Source organism: Schistocerca piceifrons, chromosome 9 (genome assembly GCF_021461385.2).
Source record: "Schistocerca piceifrons isolate TAMUIC-IGC-003096 chromosome 9, iqSchPice1.1, whole genome shotgun sequence".
NCBI lineage: Eukaryota > Metazoa > Arthropoda > Insecta > Orthoptera > Acrididae > Schistocerca > Schistocerca piceifrons.
The window spans coordinates 77,882,929-77,901,142 of record NC_060146.1 but is presented as its reverse complement, the minus strand read 5'-3'; the positions used below and the strand labels follow the sequence as shown (position 1 = coordinate 77,901,142).

The window sequence follows — 18,214 nt, the reverse complement described above, 5'->3', positions numbered from 1 at the left end:
AACATACACGTCGTCGAACAAGACGACCGACCGACGACCAGTCAAGGTGGTCCGCACTCAAGTGGTATGTATCGGCAACCGTCGGGCGGGTCATGGCTGTCCGGACCTCACTGCAGCCACGCCCCGACTGAATTTCTGCCGCGTCCTAAGTCAAACACTGCCAGGTTCGAACTGCACTGCTAGCGCCTCCGAACTGACTGGCAGATCCCAACTAATTCCGAACACACGACAACCGGGAAGTAACAGCAGTCAGCAAAGATAATACACAAGGGCTTATATCGATAAGCGCCGCTACTGCCGCTCACGGACAGGCAAGGCGGCAACTCGGTGATACCAGTAATTGAAATTAACATGCCGAGGTGGTAGTACAGTTAAAAACAGGATGTCAAACGTGATATGGCTCGAACACGAGCCACGCACGGCTCAACTAGCAGTTACGAATATTTAAAAAACTGCCGTCCTGAGATGTTTAACGGTTTCATCCGGAAAATTACAAAATCTGCGGTATCTCGTAAACACTGTCCATTTCGCGGTATTTCGCTAAAAATCGCTACTTCCGCGTTATTGTTTTCTCGACATCTTCCTGTCCCTAGTGATGTAGTGTCAGCGGCTCTGTTCAAATGTTGCCATTTGTCTAGGTCTCTTACGGATTCGTAGATATCGTGGCTGACATTTGTTCGTCGGGACCGCTAGTGTGGTAAGCTGTGTACTGTAAGCTCAGGGGCTCATGGTTCCATTCGCCGAGCGATGTGCATTCGATGAAGTTGCATTGGGCAGGGACCGTGTCATGTCAGACAGTGCACAACCGCCACATTTGACCGATGCTGCGACTGCAGTCAGCAGACTGTAGATTTGTAGAGGGGTCTATTCGCGTTGGGAGGCCGTACACATCGCAGTAAATTCGTACCGTTTCTGGCTGGAGGCAGTGTCCGCCGGCTCCCGAGCGTAGGCGGCAGCGCTCGGATCCGCTCGGCTGTCTTCGGGTCACATGATTCGGCCGCGATTGCCGCTCAGTTCGCTTGCGTGCCTGGTTGGGTGCGGATGTGGCGGGTGCAAGAACGGAACAGTTAGTTAGTGGTGCGTTGGTGTTTGGTGGTGAGGGCGCGTCTCGTATTATATATTCAGTCGTGTCGGACTTTGAAGAGCGTGTGTGTAGCTGAAACGTGACGCGCGACGAGTGACGCGTTAATTATTATCTCGTTCCGCGGCGACTGTTGTGTAGGGAAACAGGTTGCTCCGAAGCGTTGGCCAGGTAAGCGCCGCATGTTGCCAACTCTCGAGAAAGCTGCACCGGAGTCGTCGTGAGGAAGCTGTGCCCATTTGACCGGACTTCTCTGCCCTGCTGTTCGAGTCCCGGTATGTATCGCGAATTATGTCAGTGGCGAGGCAACCCTCGCATCGTCTCTTTTGTTATGGGCTTCGTTGTTGAAACCGACGAATGTGTTTTTCGTGTTTTCTACTTCTCTTTGTTTCTCGCTTGGCGTTTTCGTCTGTTTTCATTGTCAGATACGATGTGTAACCGTAAATATTGTTACGCAAAAAATATTGCGTTGCAATTGAACGTCGGCAATTGGACGCCAGCTTCGTTTTTGAAACCTTATTTTCATGTTTTTAAGACCTCCTTTTCTTGACCTTTTGGCCGTTTTTCATTGACTAACTTAACGTACAAACAAGTAATATAGCTGAACTTAAAAATATTGCGCTCAATCGAACGTTAGCTTCGTTACTGTAAATTATTTTTCTGTTTTTCGTTTTTCCTTAGCTTTTTGGTCTCTTTCCGAAAGACTACCGCTATGAATAAACAGGAAATGTTGCCGTGCCAAAAAATATTGAGCTATAATTGAACGGCTGGAGTAATTGTGCACCTTAGCGAAGTGTTGCTGTCATACACTTTTAATAAAGCCCTATCTTCTTGTAGTTCTGTCCCGTAATCCGTTTTTTGGAAGACCTTATCTGTATACTTCCGTGGATTATGTACAACTAATATAATGATAGCAAAATTATGACACTTGAGGCGACTGATATTGCTATACACCGTTACGTAGGTAAAATGTTTGAAACAACGCTATATTTACCGAACGTATCCATGTGATGTTTTCTAATGTTTCGTTAAGTTCGTCTACACATTGAAAGGAAAACTAAAGAGTCCTATATGCATTGTTATTACGTTACGCGACACTGCAGTAGGAATGGATTTTTAGTTGCACATGGGGTGTAGGAATCAACGACATCCTATTTTCGAATCTGTCTATGGTTTTTACTTCGTCGACACCAGTTTCGGTCCTGCAAAAACTTGCGCTTCATTTTCGTCACGTACCGCGGCAACCAATTACTTTACATCTTTACGACCTTGTAACTACATTAGGGACTAGTGTAAAAAAGGAACAGCCTCTGCTTAGCGTAAGTGTTCTGAAACTACTGATTTGTTCATTAAAACGTGTCGCATTTCTGATTCGTTAATTTCGAGCTACTATAAAGTTATCACAGAAGCAAGGTTTGTGACTTTTGCGTAACAAATTAATATCACCGTTTGGAGAAAGATGGGTATAATTTTAATGTAATTTTGTAATAAACCAGTTCTTCATCGCTTCATAAAAGTTGAAAATGGGAGACATACAGATATACAAGCTCAATTTCGTAATTAGGTGTTATTTACCGGTGCCCTCAATTTCCAGCACTGCGGACAAAAAGAAAAGTTTTGCAGCGATGGAAACACGATATTTGAATGGTGTCGGCTTTCATATTGAACGCCGGAAATTAAATGCAACATGTGATCAAAGCGAAGCTTTAGACGCCGGTACAAAATGTAATTCGGTCAGTGGCTTTGCTGTTGCACCCACGACGGCGAAAAATGGCGCGAACCGGTTAGTGGGTACGGGGTAGAGTCGTGATGATTGGACAGGATGAAGTAAGGTAGTAATGGAGGGAAGGAGCAAGTTAACGGCGGCGATATGTAACGGCATACAGTGTGAGGGTGCGAGTGTTTGTACTTGCAACCGAACAGAATCTACACTGAGTAACGCTGATCCGGTAGAAGCATTCGAGAGCGAAGAACAATGGAACTGCGGCCAATCGAACCTGATTGCATGTTATGATATGGCGTCTGTGTTAATCGATGCTGGTCAGTTTCGATATGGAACGATTTCTGGGGACTGGAATCAGCCTGGGAGAATTCTTGTGGTATTCCAGTCTTGGCGATACGACCTGTTGTAAACTATTGAGGACTTACTTTACCGAATTTTGCGGTAAATGATTCTTTCGTAGAAAAAAACGAACAGGAACAAGACATGCGTCCAACATTGGCCAGTATGAAGCTGTAAAAGATATTTTATAAAGGTGTCTTTCAAGAAAGACGTTTTAAGGAATATTTCGCGCTGTAGTGGGATTCTTTTATGAAAGAGCGTGGCCCTAGATTTTTATAAACATTTGCCAAAGTTTATCATTGTGATATGGGCCTTTGATACAAAATTATATTCTGTAGCGATATATTACGAAGTAGTTGGGATATATAATTCCTGGCGTTTTTTTTATTAAAAAAAACGGGGAAGAGCATTGGTAGCGATGTGGGCCAGATCCTATCTCACTGCCTTTTCTTTTTCCGGTGACATTCCGACATGACTGGCACGTACATGCAGAATGTAGGCGGTCAGATCATTTTATTTGTTGCACTGGCCCACTTGGACATTGTTTTCTGTTACCGACAAGGTTTTCACCGCGAATTTAAGGAAATTTTACTAAACATAAATCAGGATAGCCAAATGGAGATTCGAACCACGCCCTTCCCGAGTACTGAATACTGGTCTGGTGTCAATAACTACCACATCACATCGTTCTGATATATACTACTAAATTGTAATTGAATAGTGAAAGTAACGGAACAGTTGTGAGATTGTAGCACTCCAAACAGTGCCCGTTGAATGAGTACTTCTGTAAGTACACTTTTTTGCGCCATTGGAACGGAGGGGTGGCCAAGAAGGACATTTTAACGAGTTTTCATTCGTAATATCGTTATTGTAGCCTATTGCCTGAGACGTTCCTAATTCATGTTCTTTGAGTTGGGCTTGTTCCCGGACTCCTTACGTCCATACAGTTTCTTGCCTGACCGCGTGGCTTAACTGTGGAAAGACGTGGGCGTCGGGCAAACACACCATTAGCACCATTAGAATTTTAAAGTGTTATTTCCGCTGACGTTGCGGATGTGTCAAGAGTCGGAAAGTCCACGCCCGAATTCCACAGCCGATGTATAACGCAGGGATGTTTCTTTGCCGCTTTACGCACACAGTCTATCTCTTCGTGATGTATCTTCTGTATTTTCTTCACAAATAACCCAACCCGTTTTAATCGACTGAATGAAAACAGAATTTGCGTGTGTCGGATGACGTAGCTCTGTTGTTACGCTACTCGTACACAGGAGACTCGGGATTAAAATTTTCTGTAGTTTCCGTAAATTGTTTCAGCCAACTGACCGATTGCTCCCCATTTTCCTTACCTATTCTCCGTTGGTTCTCTAATGTCATCGATGTCTATGGCACCTTATGTTCGAATCTTTCTTCCTCACACGTTTTGTCTGTTCCTTATACAGGGCAATTTAAAATAAATATACCGATTACAATCGGCTGTAACTATTTAATGCATAGCGATTTATGGACTCCAATAACAGACAATCTAAAAGAAAGATCAAGATTCCGATCGTTGCACAAGATCAATGAATTGGAAGCACCCTTTTGAATCATCGTCTCCTAAATAGTGGAGATGATGAAGCTGTGTTCTACTCAGAACTACCTTTATCTCCGAACCTGACAACCATGGAACTCTTTTGATGATCTTACGTGAGATTCTTGAAGTAAGTGATTTTCTAGCTTAGCTCGTTTTATTTTGAAATAAACATTTTATTTCATAATTAGGCAGTTAGCTTATGTCTCCTCGTTGGGCGTTATTTAGTTACAGGTATATGTATTAAGTGTGATATATTCCACACACCTTTGTGCGGTTAGCAGTATGTTGTGTAATGTCGTCGCTAGTAAGAATTTGGCCCAACCACAGCAGGTACGAATGCAACAATCCCAGGTGTGAAGTCCGTATGTAAAATGGAAAAAGCGCAACCCTTGCGTGGGATTTGTCACTGTGCCAGATACTTTTTACTTCATATCTATTTCCTTATTTTTTGTGTGGGAGGGGGGGGGGGGGGGAGCATGAGTCTTCTGACTGGTTTGATGCAGTCTGCCACGAATTCCTCTTGTGTCAATCTCATCATCTCAGAGCAGTACTGCACCCTACGTCCTCAATTATTTGTTGGATGTTTTCCAGTCTGTGCCTTCCTCTACAGTCTTTACCCCCTACAGCTCCCTCTAATACCATGGAAGCTATTCCGTAAAGTCTTAACACATTACCTATCATCATGTACCTTCTTCTTGTCAGTGTTTTCATATGTTCCTTTGTTCTCCGATTGTACCGCTATAGCCGGCCTTTGTGGCCGAGCGGCTGTATGCGCTTCAGTCTGGAACCGCGCAGGATTCGAACCTGCAACCGTAGCGGTCGCGCGGTTCTAGACTGTAGCGCCTAGAACCGCTCGGCCACTCCGGCCGGCGTTAGTTAGGTTTAAGTAGTTCTAGGGGACTGATTACCTCAGATGTTAAGTCCCACAGTGCTCAGAGCCATTTGAACCCTTTGTACTGCTATATTGACTTTCAGTTGCCATGTATGTTCGTAACAGATTTTCTCTCCCCAATCAGCAAGCCATTTTTTTCTTTCTGTAAAGTCCATCAACGATGCGTTTGGATCGTTTTTGCGACATGTCGGTTCTGAGCGTGGAAGGCTCGGTATGTTGACGGCGGCGGGCCAGCCAAATTTCTAATCTCAGTGAAGCAGCCAGTCATTCGGCTTCGGTCCACTGGTCAAGTAGTCTGTAATGATCATCAGAAGGATGTGACATCCTCATCAGGAATGTTGCGTAGCGGAAGACAAAACCATGTTGTCGTTCATTATGGAAAATACTGATTCTCCGAAGACCTTCGCTCTCAAATTCCTCGTGCGACAAAGTTCCTGGCTGTAGCTTGCCTACATGGCTGGAGATGTTCCCTGAATCCCGTGTAGGGCCCGTGTTTAAGAGCGTAAAAGATGCTCGTCAAAACTTCCATAATTATCAGGACTGCGCTTTAAATTTCACCATGGATCTCGTAATAGTACTGAATACTGTCCATGATTTTACTACATATGTTTTTTTAGTGAAGTGCACGTTTAAAGGAGAGAATGGCGTTCCTAAATTCTTAATTGATTCGTCTGGCCGTTTGGTGACGCAAGATTTGAGTTCGGTTTGACAAGACCTGTCTTTGAGAGAGTAGGTCCCTTCCTCCCTGGACACGCTGCTGATTACTTGGGAAGCAGACATCGTGCTGTCCGGTCCGGTCAGCGTCTCAGAAAGCATCTACATCTATACTCTGCAAACCACTGTGAGGTGCATGGCAGAGGATAAGTCCCATTGAGCCAGTTATTAGGGTTTCTTCCCTTTCCATTCACGTATGGAGCGCGGGAAGAATTATTATTTTTGAAGGCCTCTGTGAGTGCAGTAATTATTTTAATCTTATCCTCACGATCCCTATGTGACCGATGCGTAGGGGGTTTGAGTATATTCCTAGAATCATCATTTAAAGCCACTTCTTGAAACTGTCTTAATAGATCTTCTGGTAAACCTTCCGGGATGTAAGGTCGTGGTCCATGAAACTATTCAGCTCCTAACGTTTCGTCCAGAGCTGCGCTGGACATCTTCAGAGGAGTGTTTCTCCTCCAATGAGTCTTGCAGTCGGCAAGACTCACCGGAGGAGAAACACCCCTCTGAAGATGTCCAGCGCAGCTCTGGACGAAACGTTAGGAGCTGAATAGTTTCATGGACCACGACCTTACATCCCGGAAGGTTTACCAGAAGATATGTCATCCTAGCGTGAAAGCTTTCATACTACGTCTTAATAGACTTTCTCTGGGTAGTTTACGTCTATCTTCACGAGCCTGCCAGTTCAGTATCTGTGTGACACACTCCCACGGATTAAACAAGCCTGTGATCACTCGTGCTGCCCTTCTCTGTATATGTTCAATATCCATTGTTAGTCCTATCTGGTACGGACCCAAACACTTGAGCAATATTTTCACACGAGTAATTCGTAAGCAATCTCTTTTGTAGATTGATGTCACTTCCCCCGCATTCTACCACCTACTTTACCCACGACTGAAACTATGTGATCATCCATTTCATATCCATAAAAAGTGTATCCACAGGTTTTTGTGTGAGTTGGCCGGTTCCATATTGTAGTCATACGATACTGCGTTTTTTCGTTTTATGAAGAGCAAAATTTTACATTTCTGAACATTTAGAGCAAGTTGCCAATCTCCGCATCACTTTGAAATCTTATCAACATCTGCCTCAATATTTATGCAGCTTCTTGCAGACTGTACATCATTATAGGAAACTGCATCATCAACAAAAAGCCTGATTTTTCTATCAATATTGTCTGCAAGGTCGTTAATACACAACATGAACAGCAAGGGTCCCAATATAGTTCCCTGGGGCACATCCGAAGTTACTTCTGCATTCGACGATAGCTCTCCATTTCAGCACAGTCTCTGGCAGCGCAAATAAATTACCTGATCATTGCGCATCGTCACCGCGACATAATTTGGCCGGCTGTTGCATGTAACCTGCTAGCGCATCAGCTGCCAACAGAAGTCGGTAAATTCTTACAAAATGAACAACCCTTCACACAGGCTGGGAAGTGTGTTCCCCTCCGCTTGGAGGCCTCTGCGTAGAAACCTTTCGCAGGTAGCACGTGTTTGTTAGGCGACGCAATACAGTGTAGTGAGTGAAAGTGTTTCAACTGAAATGGCGAAATATTATGTTCGCCTAGGAGTATTCCCGTAAGATTCATACGTAGGTGCAAAATCTGCGCTTGCGTAGAGGAAATAATTTCAATAGGACTTTCGTGGTGTAGCAGTTCATAATCGGAATACGATTCATGCATTAACGAATAAATTTCGTGAAACGGGAAGTGCCCTCGACAGCAAACATAGACAACCAATTACCGTACTCAAAGAAGAAACTGGGAAACATTGGGCATGTTCTGGAAAGGTCTCCAGAAAATCAGTTCAACGTCGTTCCTCGCAAATGGGAATTTCCTGTTGCTTGCGTAACTATTTTGTGGAAGGATTTTTGAATAGGGTGCATGATGGAGAAATTGACCCTCGCCTTACTTTTAGAGCCGATCATGGTTTCACCTAAGTCATTGGTTCCCAACCTTGAAATTTTCTGAGGGGTAAAAGCTAAACGATTCGATCAGACACGAAACTAAATTACTTTTCAAATGATCATATAAGTTATCAATAATTACTTCTTTTCAATTACAAGCATTAATATTGTGGAGGTTACAGGTTTCTCACATAGTGAATCCAGTACTTACGTATGTTGTGCTTTGCCCCGTACATCGCTGATGATAAAAGTAAGACATATACGTAACAAATGCTAAATATCACAAGAAAATAACTTCTGCAGATCGTAAGGAATACCTGCAGTAGTTTAGAAATTGCGTCGTTACTCGCTTTGAAGTAGATAAATGATTTAGTTGACAGCATGACGCAGCAGTAACTACTTAAGGAATACTATAGTGCTGTAGGCAGTGTTATAATTATGATTATTATTATTGGAGTTGTTAAGACACAAAGCATTAACAATTTCTGCCAGTTTAGCAATGAAGTGATTTATGAACAGTAATAATAGAGCACACATATGAATTTGATTTTAAATTGGGTTGCTGTGTCCAGGTCGAGCAGGTGCTGCAAGGGAGAGGAGTAATGTTTTGTGACAAGTGTGTAGCTGACTGTAGATAGTTGGCTTTCTTTTCAGAGAAGGAAGTGTGTGTAGCACTTGGGATGCACCAAGAATTCCTTCGTCATTCATTCTAATACACACACACACACAGAAGCTAAATATCGCTTATCTCTCATCTTTTTAAAAATAAAAATGTTCCAGTCAGATTAGTGCTAAAAGTAGGTGATAATGTGGGGGAGAAAGAGGCAACCGGGGAGGGGGGGGGCAGTAGTACTAGTCTGATTCTGATTGCACGCAGAGGTAGTCGTCTAAGAATAGTTAGAAAACAATTACCTAAGTGGATTATTAGTTACTTCACACAATAACCTCCACATTCGTCCGATTGAACCGCCTGCGATTTTTATCACTGAGGGACATCATTAAAAGAGAAATTGTAAAAATTGGTTCAAATGGCTCTGAGCACTATGCGACTTAACTTCTAAGGACATCAGTCGCCTAGAACTTAGAACTAATTAAACCTAACTAACTTAAGGACGCCACACACATCCATGCCCGAGGCAGGATTCGAACCTGCGACCGTAGCGGTCGCTCGGCTCCAGACTGTAGCGCCTAGAACCGAACGGCCACTTCGACCGGCTTGTAAAAATTAAATCCACATTCTTGAGGTGAACTTTAGTCAAGATACTGCGGCCATTTCTCACAGTGAACTGCAGGCCGTAGTGAGCAATTTCCTAATCACTTATCAGAAATATTTGAATGGCGATGTAGAAACCCTTGTGGAGGTAGAACCTGTCTTCGTACACTGCGTATTTCCAGAAATGACAAAGTTTAATATATACTCACTTAAGTAACATTGAAAGTGGCTTGTTTAAGTAACATTGAAAGTGGCTTGTGAAGAAGAAAATAATGTACGATGTGATTTATGTTTCGAATAGCAAACAAAACACATGATATGAAGCATTATATATCTGAACACTACCAAGTGTATGTGTAGCTTTTAGACGTGTTAGTAAGAACTGTTGATCTGGTCGCCTGTATAGATATGTTTTCAAACGCCAAGCACATTAAAAAATTGTCAAAATATAAGCATATCGTCAGTTTCGACTATCAATTCTTGGTGGACGACGAAGTTGTTGAAAGCTTAATGCATTGCTTACCGCTAACGCGGCAAGATACAGAGGTGATTTTTTTTTACGAGAATGCCTTTAAAAATGTATCGCAGCCACCGCGACAATTTTGGAAAACCACAGGTAACTTAAAGCAAGAATTTCTACCCAACTACCCTAAAAAATGGCACCAGTTTCTTATACAATGGGCCACATCAGTGCAGCATGAGATTTTCCGATTGACGTCGGGTGATGTGCGTCAGAATGCCAGATTTGTCAGAGGAAACGAAAGGAAGCCATCGTCTTCGAATGAGCGTCTTTGGCATTCGTCTGAAGTGAAGTGATTCACGCAGACATTTGTAGAGGTGTTACACCATGGTGCGAAACACTTGTGTTCGGCGTTTTAGAAGTAGGGCGTTTAGCGGTGTGAAATCTGAAAGAACGCGCGAAACGCACATTTGCGATAAGAAAATCTTTTAGAAATAAGCTTTCTGCAGCCATATTTCGCTTTTATTTTATAGCTGAAACGAACTCGCTTAGTTTCGTCTTTTTTATGAATTGGAAAGAAAATGTACAATTAATCATTCCATTTTTATGGCATCTAATGTATTCAAAGTGTGTTCTGCCAAACTATTCGGCGTTTTGATTTCGAGACAAAGACGAATAAGTTTTGTGGTTGGTCTACATACGAAGACGCTACGTATAGCTAGCTGTCCATAGAGTAACACCATTCTTTGAAATTGACTCACAGCACTGGGATTTTTTTTTTTTTTTTACTCTAATCTTACTGGAAATTGGATTCTTTTTTAAACTGAAAGGTAAATTACTTGACTGAAATTGTTGCTATTAATAAATAGTTGCCGTTGTCTTTTTCGATTAATGTTTCCGCAACCATGATCATATTTATAGAAGTTTTCTTTGCGAGGGCATACCGGCAACATAGGGCGAGTTTAGGAATTATTTTGGGAAATTCACACTTCCATCGTTCTTCACCATTGCATCATGAATTAAAATTTTTTTTCTTCTCTTGGAATCATATTTCGTATTTGCTGATTTGTTTGATGAACTACGTCATGTTTCGCTGTTAAAACTGTTCGGTATCTCGACAGTTCGTTGTTTATGACTTAACGTAGCCTTTCTGTAGCGGACAAACTTTTTCGATGAGTTGTACCTCTGTCTTAACTGAGTTTCACAACTCATCGGTTACGATGATTTTGCTTGAGCGCGGTTCAGTGCAGTAGTCGTATGCGCCGTTCCCAAGTTGCATTCTGAAACATTCGAGAATATTCTGAAACATCAGAGGCATATCTACGAAAATTCGAGAACATTATCGAACTAGCTCGATCCCCCCCCTCGAAAAATACGTTGAAGCGAAAGAGACGGATGACGTGCTGAACACAACATTATGATCTCTACCATTTCAGACATTTGTTTCTCCACGAGAGCCATCACCTTACGGCTACTATATTGCGCAACGGCGGTTCCAAGGGTAGCACCAGACACAAAAACCAGTGATGGTTGGGAGGTTTTGGAGGTATAGTCAACTTCACAAAACACCCGATAAATAATGAAAATGATACTTGTGCTCAGCCCTACAGGAAATGTGTGTTGCATTTTCGTTTACGTCGTGGTCCCCTTCCTAATTACTTAAGTGCTATTCCGATTAGCTGCAGTCTAGAGATGTGATACTTGATGCCTAATTTTTTTAGTCGTATCCTAGTAGTACCAATCTCATATACCCACACTCAAGGAAATGAAGCTTTCATACGTCAACAAGTGCAGAAAGCTCCACCTTTACGTCATAAATTACTTTTAGCATCCCCACTCCTTCCTCTTCTGTTTGCGTCACATCGCGTGTTGCAAGCACTCAGCAGGGGATTAAGTTGTCTCGCTCCCTCCGAGAGGTTACATATTTTCCCAGTTTCAAAGGTAAACTCAACCCTCTCGCGCTTCTTTTACGTTGCGCAAAGTATTTCACAAGTTTTAGTCTTCTTTCCTTTCTTTTGTCCATGTTGTTCCCGATTTCTTTTTTTCTTCTGTCTTTGAAAGCCTTGTAAATTTATCGTTTTATTCTTAGAGAGGTTTGTTTCTGTTATTTCTGATTTTTTATGCTTCTTTGTAGTTCCTTTATTATTTCCGTAATTCATGCTATCGTCGATATGTTTTTACAGCAGTACAGGATTAGTTTGGTTAGCCTTCAGTAGAGCTTTGCCATTACTTCTGACATTTTATCTATGTTTTCGTAAACTTCCTTGCCACGTCTCACTTTCGAACGATTTGTGATGTGTATTGTACATATTATTTTTCTGACTATCCGCATTCCGAGTATATCAGTTCTGTCCAAATTATGCATTCGCATGCATATACACAGCTGGGTTTAACTCTGAGTTGTTCTCTGTGGCAAATGGTTTCATTTTTGGGTGTTCGACATCCTATTTGCGTTGCCAACTGACAATATTGCCATTATACTGATGGTATGTGGGTTGCTTCAGTACAGTGAAGGTTGGACAAACTATTCTTGTCAATAAATATTGAACGTGTGCAGTAGCACGTGCCGTGCACCGTGTAGAGAGGCCTGTGTTGAGGATGTGTTCCAGTGTGGCAAACCTGCGAGGTGCCGCCATGTTTAAAACGCTGGGCTCTTACGTAGAAGGTGCTGGGTTCGAATAACCGCCTGGCCGTCAGTAACTGGGTTTCCCGTATTCTGCGTCAAACGGTGTACAGTGTGTGCAGACATGAAGGACGCGACTCATTTACTTCGCAACCCGTGCTATACTCCGTCATTGATGGTCTAGTTGTCCACGGGATCTTAAATGCTCTTCTTCGTTCGCTGTTTCCCTTTTTAACAAAACATTATTAGAAATATTAAGTTAACATTGTCGCGAGACAAACCTCAGTGATTATTTATTCATATTCTTCCATCAGATTCTCTCTCACTTCGATCAGCACGTTTTCCAACGCATACATTAAGATACGACCCAAGGCAAAATACTCATTATCGCTTCATATAATACTAATAGCATTACTTCAAATATTAAGTTTACAACAAAATTGGGAAAGGAAAATGCGAAATTTCAGCTGAACTGCAAATTCGTGACAAATATTAAATATGCGTCAAAAAAACAAACACGAATTGTTAAAAAAATGTCGAATTAGTAAAGCTAAGTGCATTGAAGAAGCTATTGAGGAAAACGACGAGAATAATTGGCAATAAATGGAAGAATTACTACATTGGAAAGAAATGCATATCTGAAAAAAAACAAAACTAATGAAATAGAGAAGAAATTGCATACGTTAACATGGGACCAGTCGCGTTTGACGAGAGATTAGGAGTAACTTCGAGATCCTGGCGACAGGGAGGCCAATCGAATCTTTGAAATTTAGTTCTGTAATATTATCAGAAACAATTAGTTAAATTGTATGGAAACCCGTGAAGCAATTATATCTGCCAGGCAATGACATGTTTAGGTAATTAACGCAAAACAGTGTTTTCGACGTTTTGTGATAATGTGGCGAAATCGACAACCGATACGCAGATCTCTTACTAGTCGTTGCAGATATATGGCGTCTTTTTCAAAATAGAAGCGTATCTCCAAACTTTCGTGTATTTCACCAACCTACGTGTATGTTCAAATTAATAAAGTAGGCAGTGGCATAGAGAATCCTCCGCTGACTGTCCTGAAATCGTATGTACACTAACTGCCCTTGTTTTGTGTTGAAAGGCTACTTGAAAAATTCAGTCGGATGCATGGTTTGCAGAAAGGCGAATTGAAAACATAAACGGTTCACACAGAGGCATTGTGGTTGGTTCATGAAGCTCTGTCAACATGTGAATGGAGAATGTTGTCAAACTTTAATATGTTATTGTGTAATCTCAAACGTTCAGTATGTATTGCCAGTCATCATAATCATTCATTGCGTTAACGAGCCTTTATGGCCTGTTGCAGAAAACAAAAGAAATAATCACAATACAAAAGGAGAAGAAATAGGAGAGAAAGGACAAAAAACTTCTCAATGAATTATTATAAAAGAACATAATACAGGAGCACGAGAAAAAGGCCAGTCGGTCAGTCAGAACAGAGGAGGTATCCAGTGAAGATGGCGGTGCGCCGTTGCCGTTCTCCAGGTGCATCTTCCACCGTTGTCGGCTCCACTAGTTCGAGGACTGTTAATACTCTGTCCTTCCAGCGCGCCCATGTGAGTTTTCCAGCAGGCGGAGAGTGGACGACTCGGTTTAGGAGGGACCTATCAGCTCGAAGGATATGGCCAAACCACTGTTCTACATCTACATTTATACTTCGCAAGCCACCCAACGGTGTGTGGCGGAGGGCACTTTACGTGTCACTGTCATTACCTCCCTTTCCTGTTCCAGTCGCGTATGGTTCGCGGGGAGAACGACTGCCGGAAAGCCTCCGTGAGCGCTCGAATCTCTCTAATTTTACATTCGTGGTCTCCTCGGGAGGTATAGGTAAGAGGAAGCAATATATTCGATACCTCATCCAGAAACGCACCCTCTCGAAACCTGGACAGCAAGCTACACCGCGATGCAGAGCGCCTGTCTTGAAGAGTCTGCCACTTGAGTTTGCTAAACATCTCCGTAACACTATCACGCTTACCAAATAACCCTGTGACGAAACGCGCCGCTCTTCTTTGGATCTTCTCTATCTCCTCCGTCAACCCGATCTGGTACGGATCCCACACTGATGAGCAAGACTCAAGTATAGGTCGAACGAGTGTTTTGTAAGCTACCTCCTTTGTTGATGGACTACATTTTCTAAGGACTCTCCCAATGAATCTCAACCTGGTACCCGCCTTACCAACAACTAATTTTATATGATCATTCCACTTCAAATCGTTCCGCACGCATACTCCCAGATATTTTACAGAAGTAACTGCTACCAGTGTTTGTTCCGCTATCGTATAATCATACAATAAAGGATCCTTCTTTCTATGTATTTGCAATACATTACATTTGTCTATGTTAAGGGTCAGTTGGCACTCCCTGCACCAAGTGCCTATCCGCTGCAGATCTTCCTGCACTTCGATGCAATTTTCTAATGCTGCAACTTCTCTGTATACTACAGCATCATCCGCGAAAAGCCGCATGGAACTTCCGACACTATCAACTAGGTCATTTATATATATTGTGAAAAGCAATGGTCCCATAACACTCCCCTGTGGCACGGCAGAGGTTACTTTAACGTCTGTAGACGTCTCTCCATTGAGAACAACATGCTGTGTTGTGTTTGTTAAAAGCTCTTCAATCCAGCCACACAGCTGGTCTGATATTCCGTAGGCTCTTACTTTGTTTATCAGGCGACAGTGCGGAACTGTATCGAACGCCTTCCGGAAGTCAAGGAAAATGGCATCTACCTGGGAGCCTGTATCTAATATTTTCTGGGTCTAATCAACAAATAAAGCCTCTCTGGCCCATTGGGCTTTGCCAAACAGTTGGTACGGGTCTTCTTTCGTTCTTCGTTCGCATTGACGTTCCATAATATTGTAGAAGGGACACCAGGTCTCTCGAAGTACCTTCCTCTCGAAGGGATACATTGCTTCTTAAGTTGTTGCTGATGTCGTCCAAGATTGACTACCATACGAAAGTACCGGCCATACTAGTGTTACGTACAGCAGGATCATATTCTTATGTGACATTAGTCGTGACTTGAATAAATTTTTCAGCCTATAGAACGTGCGACTGGCGTTCTATTATTCGTAGATGCATATCTTTCATCACTTCACTTGCATTAGTCAGCAGGGAATCCAGGTACTTGAATTCTTGAACTCGTCGACAACGATGTATTTATGTTTTAACAGCGAAAAGCTGTTTTATTTGAAAATTGCACTACGGCTGTGGTCCTAGTTGTCATCAAACTTCTGAACGATGTATGTATTGGCAATGCTGAAATATTTCGAGGGCCATCAGTATTGCTCGTCAATGTTTTTATTATTTTCGGCCATGTGGCTACGTTTGTGAACCGTGACTGTGTGGGATATTTATTTATTTATAATTTCTGCTACCGGTCACTTTTATTTGTTTTATGTTTACTCTAACATAATACAACGCGTTTCGAACGTCACTGACATCGATTTCTGGCCACCCACTGCTCCCTCCCGCCCTCTCCCCAAATGCTACTACAATAACGAACAATGGACAAAAAGTTCTAGGTTAATTTAGTTTAAGACAATTTATTTTTAAGTGACGTTACTCTGTATACATGGATGTATAGACTAGAATAGAATGTTGTTGTTGTGGTCTTCAGTCCAGAGACTGGTTTGATGCAGCTCTCCATGCTACTCTATCCTGTGCAAGGTTCTTCATCTCCCAGTGCATACTGCTACCTACATCCTTCTGAATCTGCTTAGTGTATTCATCTCTTGGTCTCCCTCTACGATTTTTACCCTCCACGCTGCCCTGCAATACTAAATTGGTGATCCCTTGATGCCTCAGAGTATGCCCTACCAAGCGATCCCTTCTTCTAGTCAAATTTCTCTTCGTTCCATTTCTATTCAATCTTTATTTGCCTCTCAGTATGTTTACCATACAGTTGGCATTGCCAGTGTGTTCAATACATTTTTTTAAAAATTACAATAATTATTATTGTACATAATTGTGCCTGTGCAGGGCAAGCAGATATGCATGCTAAAGTAATATTGATAATACGTCAATTATTCATTCACAGTAGTAATAATAATGATAATAATAATAATAATAATATTAAAACATAACAGTTAAATATACAGTAGCATCAAGATATATTTATGGTACATCTTACGTATCCATGTAAAAAGTCTTTGTTGGTACATTACTGTCACAAACATATAGGTATAATTCATATGGCAGTTTTTTGTTTCATGTAGCATATCTCTTTTGTGTCACTGTTTAGAAACTCATCAAGTGAGTAATATGGCGTACATTTGAGCCACACTTCAATTGTTTGCGTAAAGTTATTCATTGGTAGTTCGCTCACAGCCTGTGGGAGTTTGTTATAAAATTTCAAGCTAAGGTGTTTATGGCTCTTTTGTGTTAATCTCAGCCTAGTGTATGGTAGGTCTATGTTACTATTATTTCGAGTATTATGAACATGCACTTCAGATCTTAAATTAAAGCTCTTTACGTTCTCTTTTGCATATATTAAACAATTATAAACGTATATACTAGGTAGTGTCGTTATCTTTAGTTCTTTAAAATTATTTTTGCAACTTTGTCTTTGTGCTAGTCCTAAAATGCGCCTGACTGCTGTCTTCTGACACTTGAAGATGGTACTTGAACCCACTGACCTACCCCAAAGAAGTACCCCGTATTACAGTTGTGAATGGAAAAAAGCAAAATATATGGAGATTAGCAGATTTTTACTGATAACGTGTCTCAGGTTGTGTAATGGAGAGTTGGAGCAAGTTTGCCACATAGATAATTTGTGTGTCTGTCCCATGTACGAGGGCAGTTCAATAAGTAATGCAACACATTTTTTTTCTGAAACAGGGGTTGTTTTATTCAGCATTGAAATACACCAGGTTATTCCCCAATCGTTTAGCTACACAACACTATTTTTCAACGTAATCTCCATTCAATGCTACGGCCTTACGCCACCTTGAAATGAGGGCCTGTATGCCTGCACGGTAACATTCCACTGGTCGATGTCGGAGCCAACGTCGTACTGCATCAATAACTTCTTCATCATCCGCGTAGTGCCTCCCACGGATTGCGTCCTTCATTGGGCCAAACATATGGAAATCCGACGGTGCGAGATCGGGGCTGTAGGGTGCATGAGGAAGAACAGTCCACTGAAGTTTTGTGAGCTCCTCTCGGGTGCGAAGACTTGTGTGAGGTCTTCCGTTGTCATGAAGAAGGAGAAGTTCGTTCAGATTTTTGTGCCTACGAACACGCTGAAGTCGTTTCTTCAGTTTCTGAAGAGTAGCACAATACACTTCAGAGTTGATCGTTTGACCAAGGGGAAGGACATCGAACAGAATAACCCCTTCAGCGTCCCAGAAGACTGTAACCATGACTTTACCGGCTGAGGGTATGGCTTTAAACTTTTTCTTGGTAGGAAAGTGGGTGTGGCGCCACTCCATTGATTGCCGTTTTTTTCAGGTTCGAAGTGGTGAACCCATGTTTCATCGCCTGTAACAATCTTTGACAAGAAATTGTCACCCTCAGCCACATGACGAGCAAGCAATTCCGCACAGATGGTTCTCCTTTGCTCTTTATGGTGTTCGGTTAGACAACGAGGGACCCAGCGGGAACAAACCTTTGAATATCCCAACTGGTGAACAATTGTGACAGCACTACCAA

The 18,214-nt window shown here is 42.1% G+C and overlaps 1 protein-coding gene across 5 annotated transcripts in view; it reads left to right on the top strand.

Annotated features, from left to right (window-relative positions):
• The first annotated feature begins 1,030 nt into the window (after positions 1 to 1,030).
• The window catches only part of LOC124717390 (fasciclin-2), a 921,178-nt gene continuing 903,994 nt past the window's right edge, over positions 1,031 to 18,214 (top strand). For all 5 annotated transcript variants that reach the window (XM_047244244.1, XM_047244243.1, XM_047244242.1 and 2 more), the window contains exon 1: positions 1,031 to 1,356. The gene's annotated coding sequence lies outside the window, so the exon portion shown is untranslated. The remainder of the gene's footprint in view (positions 1,357 to 18,214) is intronic.